Raw genomic sequence first — 9,184 nt, forward strand, 5'->3', positions numbered from 1 at the left:
AGGCAATGGGTATGAAATCATGAGCTGGAGGTTTATTTAAAGTGTGTGTATATATATATATATATTTGCTGTATTGTTGTTGCATTGTTGGCTTGATATTGTTGGAGCCATCAGTGTAGTAATTGGTGCATTTTCATAAACTGCAGACTTGACTTAAACGTGATTGTTGAGTGGGAATGAGTGCTTGAAGTTGGTAAAAAGGTAGAATTGATATTAAGGTAGAATGGATATGAAGTTAATGAGATACTAAATAGTACAAATGGTCCATTTTTATTTTGGAAATTGCGGAAAGAGTGTTTAATAAAAATGTGAGATTTTTCTTATGGGCACTAGGCTCTTGGCAGCAGGGGGTTAATTGTCATGTTTAGAAGTTTTGGGACCTTAGCAATATTGATGATAAATATAGGGTGTAAATAGAATTTTACATACTTTTGTATATTTAGGTGGTGAGCATTGTATTCATGATTACATGCCTTTTATTGGAATTTATATCATATTATATTTTATATATGCATAAGGCATGCATGATGCATATTTGGAATGAAATTGTGGATGCATGATTATTGTTATGTTTGACTCCCGGATTGGAAACCGTACCCTTCCCCCCTCCAGACATAAGCTAGTATTTGACATTATCCTCATGCGCGCATTGAGATGGTCCGTCCTACCGAACCATTGGTATATCCTACTAGAACAAGACGGACGCCTGACGAGCTCCAGGCGGGATTACACCAGGCGGTTATTGGCCGGTGTGGGATTTTGGACGCCCCGAGGGTAGACTGTGGGCGAGATTATATTTGATACCATATCATGACACCCCGAGGGTAGACTGTGGGTTGAGCATGGTTATCCAATGATGTTCGTACCATCCCGAGGGTAGACTGCGGATGGTGCCACCCCGAGGGTAGACTGTGGGTGGTGTAGCTTCATGTCTGAGTTAGGGACTGGTTCAGATAGTTATGATCTTGGCCCCTAAGTGCTAGTAGGGTGGTGATAATTGATTTATTTTATATGATAGTGGTGTGTGATTTCATGGCATCCAAGAATATATATATATATATATACTGTTGTTGCCTTATCACGTAAGTGCATTAGTGTTGTGTGGCATATAATTATTCATGCATGTTTTCAAAGTTAAAGTTATTTTCGTATAAAACATATTATCCACTCACTGGGCTTCCCAGCTCACTGTTTTATGTTTCCTCCCCCAGGACCGTAGATCGGGTTCGTGTGGAGCATACTCTATGCTCTAGGTTGGCCTTGACGCATACATCTTTTACAAACTTTAGTGGACTCTGATACTACGTTTCTTTTGTAACTAGATTTTAGTTCCTGTTTTAGAATAATTATTGTGTATTTCCACCTTCTAAACCTTAAACATGCAAATGCACTACTTTTCACTTTCGCCTATAAACGGAATTGTTTTTATGAATGTTTTTTTTTTTAAAGAGTATTCACCTTCCTTTCAGGATCTTGAGTCTCCTGGAGCACCCGGATCCGGTGGGATAGGGATACTCGGGAGGGGGCGTGACACAACCGATAGGGGGATTTTTCCGGGAGAAGTCTCCCAGAACCTTCAGGGAAAGTTAAGGTGCGTAAACTTCAGTTATGCGCCTAAGATCCTCGACCCCAATCGAGGAATGTGGTTCCTTCCGCGGCCTACGGGCTGGAGATTTCTTCGGTTAACAAATCTCCATGGAAGTGCAGTCAGAAGAGCCTGTCACATTAGGATCCGAGCTCCACGCAATGGCGTCCTTGAAAATCTCAAGGATTACATTCCCAAGAACCACTAAGCCTGTTGAAGAGTTGAACATGCAATCAATGATGTGGCTACTCAATGAAAACATGGTTAAAGCTCACCTTTGGGTAATTGAAACAGAAGCGAACATGTGTTAGAGCTCAAAAATTCGGTGACCTATCCACACTTTGCTTTCAGTTCAGGCACCCAAAGTAGCTCGCATCAGACAATAGACACAAGCGAGCTACCAGGATTCCGGCGGCCGCCACCATAAACCCTCCTTAAACCCAAAACCGTTGGAAACACACTAAAAAAACCCTAAGGGTCTGCTTGGGAGTTTTTTTTTTCACTGGTATTGGGGGGTTTTTAATTAGACTGGTTTTGAGGTGTTTAAAAACCCCCACTTGCCAGATTTTTATTAGGCTGGTTTTAACTGGTTTAAAAACCCCCCAAAACCAGTGTAGTGTATTTTTGAGGGGTTTATAAAACACCCCAAATCGGGGTGTTTTGTCTGGTTTAAAACTTTTATCCCAAAAAAACCCATTTCCACTCCCTTTGCTGCACACAAATCTGTCGCTGCTGTTCACTTCTCTTTAGCACACAAATCTCTCAAATCTGTCGCTGTTGTTCACTTCTCTCTAGCACACAAATCTCCTGCTGCTGCACATGAAGTGATTGAATGGTTTTAATTTGCTGCACACAAATCCCTTTGCTGCACACAACTCGTTGAAGGAATGACAAGTATGAAATGATTCTTCGTCTAATAGTGCAGAACCTGTATCGGATTTATAATTTCATATATTCTTAACTCTAGGTGTTAAAATGCTTGTTAATACTGGATTTTAATAGGGTCTGTTAAATAGTTAAAGTGGAAGAGTTTGTGGGACTGTGAAGTGTAGGAAAGAAAATATATGTTTTACAGTGATTTTGGGTTTGAAGCTACACCTCTGGCTGATCGCAAACCCGGGGCCATATTGGGATGAAGTGTAATTACTTATGGCTCACATGTTTTACTTTTGTTGTAGGAATTGAATTAATTATAAAGTTAATAAAAGCTGTTGTGTGAAAATTGAATTAAGCAAATGTTTTAAAGTTGAGCCAAAACGTTATCAAGTTCATACTGTTCTGGGGCAAACCATCAATTCTGCAGATACAGATTCTTATATATTTCATCAAAATACATTTTAAACTTCAACAAACATGTAATGAGAGAGAGACTTTTGTTTGATTGGAGAGAAAGAAAATAAAAACAAATAATGTAGGCATTATTTGTATTTATCAAAATTAATTCAGCAAAAGAGAGTGTTTTAACTTTATGGGCATATATGTAAATTTATTATTTAAAAAAACTGTCAGAACTGTTGGAAAATAAACTCCCAAGCATAGGTTGGATGTTTTAAAAACCGCTACTAAAAACCCCTCAAAACCGCTACAGTGGTTTACCCTCAAAACTGCTACGATGGTTTACCCTCATAACCGCTACCATAAAACTCCTAAGTAGACCCTAAAAAACTCAATGTGACCACGACAATGGCCACCCTCAACCGCAAAAGGTTATGAAAACAAGTAAAGGAAGGGAAAGAAGCATTACCAAAGTGAAAAAGTGGAAGAAACTCGTTGGAAAAGTGTCGTGAAAATGAAAGAGCAGCAACAGAATTAGCAAAGAACTCTAAAAACTTTTGCAAAGTGTGTAGACACTCTAAAGAGGTTGCCTGCTTTTATAGTGGTTTGTCACGGCCCCATCTTACCAGAGGCACGACCGTGCCTCCAATAAGATAGGGTCGTGACATGGTTTGCATGGGAGATGAAGGGGTAGGATTCGATCATAGTTGTCGATCTATAGTGAATCTCGACGCTCCATTCGTCGAGCAATCCTGGCCATTAGACATGCCCACCTGTCAATCATCCACGAGGGTCGATTAACCGTCAGACTGCCACAATCATAACCATCACTGCATATCATTTTGATTTCAAGCGTGGGCAACTAAAATCACCCATGCGCGACGAAAAGTAACTACTAAAGGCTGCTGCATTTAATGCGACATGACCGCATGGAAGTTACACATATGACCTTCATTTCAAATCCAAGTTTGTCAAAAACATTTTAGCAGAGGGAAAGCCAAGTGTTGAATACATCGACTGGAGATGAGTTCGACTCATGAAGCTCAACCAGATCTGCATTCATCACACAACTGACGAAGTTCGAGCTTAATATCAAGTTAAGTAATAATCTTCGAAGCTCGAAACGAGCATCAAACATAGGGGGTAGATGTTGTGTGTGATTTTTTCATCAAGCTCAAAGAATTGCGAGGTTATAGCTCGATCTAGGATCAGTTCGACTTAACTGGTTGTCCGACCCAGCATAAGCTCGTCGAGATGTAGCTCGACCTAGCACAAGCTAGTAGTGACCAATCCCTACAGTTGTTCAACCAACTCATAAATAATTTCAGATCTTGGATATCTCGAAAGGGATCAGATCGACAACAATCTTGGCACAATCTCAGCGCTTAATCGCGAGAATATTGGAGTTGCATTTCATTATTAATTGTAATCCCTTTATTTTCACTCTTTCCTTTGTACAAAATCTGTATATAAACCCCCTCCAACAATGAGAAAGGGGTTAGCAAATTGTTCTAGGATTATTATTGTAATCTCTCACAGCAAATACAAAAATAGTGGATGTAGGCTTAAGAGTTCAACTCGCCGAACCACTTTAAAAATCATTTGTGCCATTTACTTTACTGTTTTCAATTCATTACATTGTTGGTTACCCATAATCACACATACATCAGTTTCTATTCCATCAAGGTCAATTTGATCGTTCTAATTGGTGCAAATCTTGTATCAACAATGAATACAGTGGAATTCATTACTTTTATACGCTCGTGGATTACCTATCACTATGCTTGCTAAATACACTTAGGATACTCTTCAGAAATGAATTTATGAGCGACAAACCAAATTAGGTAGTGTAAACCTAATTGTTTTAAACAACTTACTCCAATATTTTTTATTTTATTTTATTGTGAATTTGATTTGGTTTGTTTATATATTTCAAGAATGGGATAAATATAATAGCAAATATGACAAATTTACATTGTAAATGGTTTTGTCTTAGGTTCGAGAACACAAGGAAGAGAGACCCATCCATCTACTCGAGCGAACATGTGGGCATAGGAAATTCCAATAGTCACAATTACCATGTGCATATGTTGTCGCAGTTGCGAGGTTCTTGCGACTGCCAACAATTACAATAGGTTCATCAATAATACACAAAAGAGAAACTCCATGCATTATATAGTATATCTATTGGGAGATCAAATTGATTGGAAGGGTCCTTAGGATATAAACCACCAATAATCACAAAGTGACGCAATTGATATTTTCTTCATATTTTTTGCTTTAATGTGTACACACACACACACACACACACACACACATATATTGATGTCGCCAAGTACCAATCAAAATCCAGGAAACCATTCTACTGTTGAAAACATAACACGCCTCCAAAGGCAAAAGGAATATAGTTGTCATAGACCCATACCGACTCAAGAATTTGTGCATGAGTGAATTTGGTTCGCACACCTGTCCAAGCCCATTTAATTTAAGGATATACTTTTTGTTCTAAACGAATGAGAAGGCAGGAGGGATCTACACGACACCAAGCCACTTGCAAAAATGTAATCATTATTATGAACTAAACGGGTATAAATAGGTAGCCCCCCTTATAAAATAGAGGTTAGACATTCACGCATTCAACAAAGCAAATATCAAAGACACACTACTAGAAAGAGACTAGCTTGACATTCTCTTAAAACACCAAACACAAACACTTGTAATCTCATATCGCAGCTCGCAATCTCTTGTAAGCTTATCTAGCAATCAAAAAGTAACATTTATATAAACGAACACAGTGGATGTATGATTCACTTTAAGCATCTAAACCACTAAAAAAATCATCTTGTCAACTTTACTTTATGTCTTTGCATCCTACTGTACTCACAATAACTCACTCACTCACTATAATCAGCTCACGTGTGGTTTCTTAGCATTTTGCACGTTCGAAGTCGTTGGTGTCAAAATCAAGCATCAATATATATATATATATATTCCGAGCCAACTTAAGTAAACTAATCCTCTAAGACTTTGGAACTATCGACTAGGTAAGAGCTCTAGTGGGTATCCCTATTAGCAACTGAGAAGAGACTCGAACTCAAGACCTCTTAAATAATACACTTAAAAGTCCCTATCGAAACACTCGGCTACCACCACCAGAGGTAGTTAATGTATCATTATATTTAGAAGCAGTAATCCTGACCTTCATCACTTACCAGTCAACATTTGGGATCTTCATATCCCTAAAACATACCATAAGAGAAGTCTTAAATATAATCTGAATTATAAAAATTGAACATACAATTGATCAATGACATAGACTAAGAAATCTATATAGATACATAAATCTATGTAGAATTATTTAAGAAAGAGAATAATAAGAAACCTAACTCAATTCCAAATAAAGTTCTTTGAATATTTTTCATGGAAAATTAAAAAAAAAAATATGTGTCGAATTAAGTAAAAACTTAATAAAACATTTTCGTATAAATGTATTTAATTAAATAATTCGTGTGTATTTAACTATCGGGGTTTAAAAAGTTTTTTTTTTTTTTTTTAAATACATATTGGACACCACCCAAAGTCCTTATGTTGCTTCAGTCCCATATAGAATCTATACATATCTCATGTCATCAATGTATTGGTAAGAGTAAAAACATGTTATAGATAATTTTTAGAGTATGTTTGGCATACGACATTGGATAGCACTGAGTAAATTATATAACATCACATGAAATTTTATTATATTATAAAATACTATACAAAATATTGTACAATATCTTAATAAAACGTTACATTATATTGAAATTGTGTTAAATATGCTAAGTTTTTAAACCTTCCCTCTTAATAATGGTTATATATGGATCGTGTTAGTGGTTTTGATGAATCAAATAACAGTGAATAATAAATTTAATTTGTATGTAATTCATATATTTGCTCATAAATTTCAATTTTGATAACTCCAAATTATGTGTGAAAAACATAATTCCTAACCTCTTTTTTTATCACTAGGTGATGACAATCCTATTAGTGTTTGAGAGTACTCGAACTCAAGTACTCATGAAACCTCATCTTGCTCTTTTACCATCAAGCCACCAAATGATGGTTATAATTCCTACAATTAGTTGTTACAATTTTGTAAATTAATATTAGAATGTTTATATAATTTTCAAAATTATATGATGCTAAAATAATAGAAAATCCGTTGATGTGGGCTGCAATGTCCTTCATAAGGTACTGTTACCAACACAAGTGAAAAGAAGAAAATAATACAGCCACCGACAGTAGTACACCGAATTTGTGCACCGAATGACGTGACAAAATCCTGACCATTGATTAATTTTAACTTAATATTAATCAACGGTCAAGATTTTGCCATGTCATTCGGTGCACAAATTCGGTGCACTATCGTCGATGGCTGTAGCATTACTCGTTAAAAGATGTATTAGTCAGGTAAAAGGACAGTGCACAATTACACATGGGCAATTCTTATTGGCTTCAGGAAGTCAAAGTCAGAGATTTTTTTTTTTCTCATCGTGAGGATGAGATCCAAGCTGCAAATTGACATGAATATAACACTCAGTTAATAAATGGAAAAATAATATTGTAGAGAATATTTTATTTTTCTATTACTACATTAACTTAATATAATTGAAAAATAAAATGAAATAATTTATAATCCAAATACCTAGAATGACCTGTTTGACATAGAATTTAAATATAATTTTTTGTTTTTGAAAACAAAGGGTCCAACAAATCTTATGAATATGCATTTGGTAGAAAGGAGTCGGATTATTTTAAAAACCAGTTCATGAATATAATCATAAAAGCCAGTGTAAAATTTTAAAAAAAAAAAAAAAAGGGGTTAAAAGTTGTTTTAATGGTTTTTAATAGTTGTTAATTTGAAAACAATTTTTAAATATTACATCAAATATAAAGATTGGCTCACAACTCAATCTTATAAACTTTCTCACAACTCCGACGTGACAGTTCGCAATTGATCAAGTCGTAAATGGATAGACGAGACCCATTCATGAGCTCACTAATTGCAAATTGTTATGTCAAGATTATGAGAGAAAGTTTGTGAGATTAGGTTATAAGTATAGTATTACCCTTATATCAAACAGATTTTTAAATATTAAAAATATTAAGATACAACTCCAAATTTTGAATTGTATTTCAATTTTTGAAAACTATTTTTCAATCACAAATCAAACACTTTATTTTCTTATTATATCCCATGACCTCTAGCTTGTCTTACCTTCTATCGCCCTCCTTTATTTCATTGTATTTTCTTTGAATAATGCTAAGGGTGTGTTTGGTTCAGGGAATATTATATTATTGGGAATATTATATTAATAGAAATATAAATTATCTAGAAAATTACGGGAAATGTTTAGAGAAATGTATTTGGTTTGTTGGAATAAATTGGTAGGTATGTTATATTAATATGTATGGTTGAAAGGAATAAATTGGTAGGTATGTTATGTTAATTACTAAATTGTCTTTTTTTTTTTTAAATATTAATATAATATTATTTTTTGAATAATTTTTCTAACCCCCTACATTTCAGATTTAACTAAAATACCCTAGCAACAAAAAAGTTTAAAAGTTAATAAAAACACCCCCACCCACCCCAAGGCACTATAGGCGATCTACCACTACCACCGGCAGCGGCGACAATGGAGATCCGGTTGTGAAAGGCCACATCTCTGGCCATGGATCACAAATCCATGGCCAGAAACAGCCTTAGCGACTCACGGCTGGCCATATCTGGCCGGTTGTTGCCATTTTGTCACTATCGGCGGTGGTGGCCAGATCCAGCCACCACCCTTGGGTAATTTTTTTAAATTCCAAGGGTATTTATGTCCTAGAAACTTTGTATATAAGAATAAAATAGTCAATTGGTATTTTTGTAAATTGTTTTTAAAATAAGGGCATTATTGTCCTAAAATTTTATTAATAAGAGGTAAAATTGTAATAAAAATAAGATTACCAAGTAATCTTAAAATACCTAAGAACATGAATGTAATCAGATTACCTCTTATATTACCAATAGTAATTACTATTGGTATTGAAAGATTACCGGAATCTTATATTATTTGATAAACCAACGTGGTAATCAAGTAATATAAGATGACATTTCCTTAGTAATCTTATATTACCTCTGACAAAATACACTCTAAGTGTGTAACAACTGCTGTAAACTAATACAAGGCATGCATAATAACAATAGAAAATTGGGCCCAAAAACTTTTTTTTCATTATAAGTCATATGTCTTTTATACACAAAGAGTATTGTTTACAAAAAGTCATTTTAAAAGACAA

This window comes from Pistacia vera, unplaced genomic scaffold (assembly GCF_008641045.1).
Source record: "Pistacia vera cultivar Batoury unplaced genomic scaffold, PisVer_v2 Contig1255, whole genome shotgun sequence".
NCBI classification, from domain to species: domain Eukaryota; kingdom Viridiplantae; phylum Streptophyta; class Magnoliopsida; order Sapindales; family Anacardiaceae; genus Pistacia; species Pistacia vera.